This window comes from Peromyscus maniculatus, chromosome 22, assembly GCF_049852395.1.
Source record: "Peromyscus maniculatus bairdii isolate BWxNUB_F1_BW_parent chromosome 22, HU_Pman_BW_mat_3.1, whole genome shotgun sequence".
In the NCBI taxonomy this organism is placed as follows: Eukaryota; Metazoa; Chordata; class Mammalia; order Rodentia; family Cricetidae; genus Peromyscus; species Peromyscus maniculatus.
The window spans coordinates 60,333,089-60,336,397 of record NC_134873.1 but is presented as its reverse complement, the minus strand read 5'-3'; the positions used below and the strand labels follow the sequence as shown (position 1 = coordinate 60,336,397).

Sequence of the window (3,309 nt, the reverse complement as noted above, 5' to 3'; positions counted from 1 at the left end):
ATAAATTAAATTTATTCTCCTTATATGAATTCACTTACTCATTAACTTATGAATTCATTTATGCATTACCATAAGCCTTCACACATAGCTTCTTGACAGAAAGATTAGTAGTTTTTTGGTCATATTCAAGCAGTGGAACCAGCTTCCCTTTTTATATTCTTTTGAAATAAGAGAAGCTTAATAAGACTTGAGATACTTTTACTTGAGAAACACAAGGCATCACACAGTTTATGCAGGATAAACATTATAGTAACTGTAAATCGACAGCATTAGAGGGTACAAAAAAGCAAGTTCATACTCTGATTGAAAATTAAACCATATTGATTTCAATAATTCATATATTATGTTTATTATGTTATTGAAAGAATGGAAAGTGATTAGTGGCTAGGAATTGATATCAGCATGTCAGTAGGCAAAGATAAAACTGAGAATTGGGGCATTGGGGCAAAAATGTGCGCATGTGCATCATTGGGTGGGACGCATGCTTAGGGAGCTGTGAGATAAACCTGAGCCACTTCGGCAAGTCTGGTGTTGAGAGGAGAGGGAGCTGGAGATGTCTGACGCTTGGTTCTGAGGAGCAATTTCAACGCGATGGAGCGAGCAAGGGATCTCTTACACCTGAGAAGAACGACTGAACAGCACGTGCCAGAGGAAGAAGTCCAGGTCAAACGTAGAAGGCCTGCCTCACTGAGCAACCAAGAGTGTCACTTGTACCCACGACGTTCTCAGCAGCAGCAGCAAGTTCCTGTGGTGGATTTCCAGGCAGAACTGAGACAGGCGTTCTTAGATGAGACACCAAGAGGTGGTTAAAGTAGTATTGAATCATCAAGGTGGTGGAAATCGAGGAAAACAGGAAACTGCAGAGGCCTGAGAGGGCATCAGGATCCCCTAGATCTGGATGGAGATGGAGACATATGGACCCATCCATTGCCTGAAGCTTCAGTCAAGCTTACATTGTGTCTAAGAACCTGCATCCACACCTTTATTTATAGCCCTCCCCTCAGTATTAAGGATTTTTTTTTTTTTTTTTTTTTTTTGGTTTTTGAGACAGAGTTTCTCTGTCTAGCTTTGCGCCTTTCCTGGGACTCACTTGGTAGCCCAGGCTGGCCTCGGTATTTTACTGTTGAAACAGCTATTGTGGGACAGCAATCATGACTGTGGGTAAGAGTAGCAAGATGCTGCAGCACATTGACTATAGAATGACATGTATCCTGCAAGATGAAAGAATCTTCATTGGCACCTTTAAGGCTTTTGACAAGCATATGAATTCGATCCTCTGTGATTGTGATGAGTTCAGAAAGATCAAGCCAAAGAATGCAAAACAGCCAGAGCGTGAAGAAAAACGGGTTTTGGGTCTGGTCTTGCTACGTGGAGAGAACTTGGTATCTATGACTATAGAGGGTCCACCTCCTAAAGATACTGGTATTGCTCGTGTGCCACTTGCTGGCGCTGCAGGTGGCGCTGGGGGTGGGAGGGCAGCTGGCAGAGGAGTACCAGCTGGTATACCTATTCCCCAAGCTCCTGCTGGATTAGCAGGCCCTATCCAAGGAGTTGGAGGTCCATCCCAGCAGGTCATGACTCCACAAAGAAGAGGCACTGTAGCAGCTGCTGCAGTTGCTGCCACTGCCAGCATTGCTGGAGCCCCAACCCAATACCCACCAGGACGTGGAACTCCACCTCCACCTGTAGGCAGAGCAACCCCACCTCCAGGAATTATGGGTCCTCCAATGGTATGAGACCACCCATGGGCCCACCAATTGGCCTTCTCCCTGCTCAAGGGACACCTATAGGCATGCCCCCTCCAGGAATGAGACCCCCTCCACCAGGAATTAGAGGCCCACCTCCACCAAGACCCTAAGATATGGTTGATAAATATCAGTCTTTCCTTTTCCCTGCAATGTGTCTTGTGAAATTATGTAGCCTGAAAGCTTTTTGACCCCTCTTACTGCATTAATTATAGCTAATAAATACATAGAGCAGTTGAAAAAAACTGAGAATTGGGTCCAGAAATTATGCCAAAATCCATATCCTTAGCCACCCTGAAAAAGAATAAAGGCAGAATAGTCATTATACTATTCCATCTGCTTTTGTGAATATCAACTCCTTTTACATTGAACTAAAACTCAAAAATGCATTGGCAGATCCCACAAGGGATACAGTCCAGGTATAATGTGAAGAATTTGAATTTCAGATTCTTCTGGAGGAGGATAAGCCAGCAGGAGAAAATCCGGTGTGTCTGTGTAGATGTATCAAATGGATATTTATCAGATATGGGATGTGAGAGACTACCCATGTTTCTAAAAATCTCCATTATCACTGAAGCAAAAAAGAAAAAAAAAAAAGATTGACAGAGCAAATTATTTGCTTCATCTAATAAAACAGTACTCATTCACCTTGATAGAGCTTCATCACTCCCAGTTGTACCCATTTCGGGGTCATTCCACAGAAAAGCCCAGGCTTGTTACTGCAATGTGAAGTGCATTGCTAGAAAAATGTCACTCCTTATATTCACGGATGGCTTCCACAAAGAACTGGAACCATTTGACAGAACAAGTGAAACCAAAACTGTGCAGTTGCAAAAAATAGAGTGATTCACATAAAATCTGAATCTGAATGTTTCAAGAAAAATGTGTGAAAAATAAAAATCATAATCCATTGTTATGCTCTCATATGTGTTATAAAGTCAGTTTTGTTTTCAGGCTATGTGCTCACATAAGAGATCTTTTCACTGTGCTCGCTTCAACAGCACATATGCTAAAATTGGAATAATAAAGAGAAGATTAGCATGACCTCTGCACGAGGATGACACACTCGAATTTGTGCCGTGTTCCACATTTTTAAGGTGAAACAGATGAGACTTCCATGAGTAAACTCGGGGTGAGGGGGGACAACAGAGGGGAAGGGATGGAGGATGTGAACATAAGGGAATGGGATGGTCAAGCTGGGAAAGGAACACAGTGAGAGAGCAATAAAAGAGATATTTTAATAGAGCGAGACATTACGGGGTTAGGGAGAAACCTGGTGCTAGGGAAATTCCCAGGAACCCACAAAGAGGACCCCAGTCTAGACTACTAGCAATAGTGGAGAGGGTACCTGAACTGGCCTACTCCGGTAATCAGATTGGTAAATGCCCTAACTGTCATCATCGAGCTTTCATTCAGTAATTAATGGAAACAGGTACAGAGATCCACAACCAAGCACCAGGCCAAGCCCCAGAAGCCTAGTCAAAGAAAGGGAAGAGGGATTATATGAGGAAGGGGGTTCAAGATCATGATGGGGGAATCTACAGAGACAACTGAACCAAACCTG

The 3,309-nt window shown here is 43.1% G+C and overlaps 1 non-coding gene and 2 pseudogenes across 1 annotated transcript; all 3 read left to right on the top strand.

Annotated features, from left to right (window-relative positions):
* The first annotated feature begins 488 nt into the window (after nt 1-488).
* Nucleotides 489-1,005, top strand: LOC102923647 (SNRPN upstream reading frame protein pseudogene; annotated as a pseudogene).
* A 133-nt stretch (nt 1,006-1,138) lies between these two features.
* On the top strand, nt 1,139-1,990 carry LOC102923949 (small nuclear ribonucleoprotein-associated protein N pseudogene; annotated as a pseudogene).
* Nucleotides 1,991-2,730: 740 nt separating this feature from the next.
* On the top strand, nt 2,731-2,839 carry LOC121825224 (U6 spliceosomal RNA). The gene has a single exon (XR_006067353.2). It is a non-coding gene; the product is annotated as a U6 spliceosomal RNA (small nuclear RNA).
* Nucleotides 2,840-3,309: the final 470 nt, after the last annotated feature.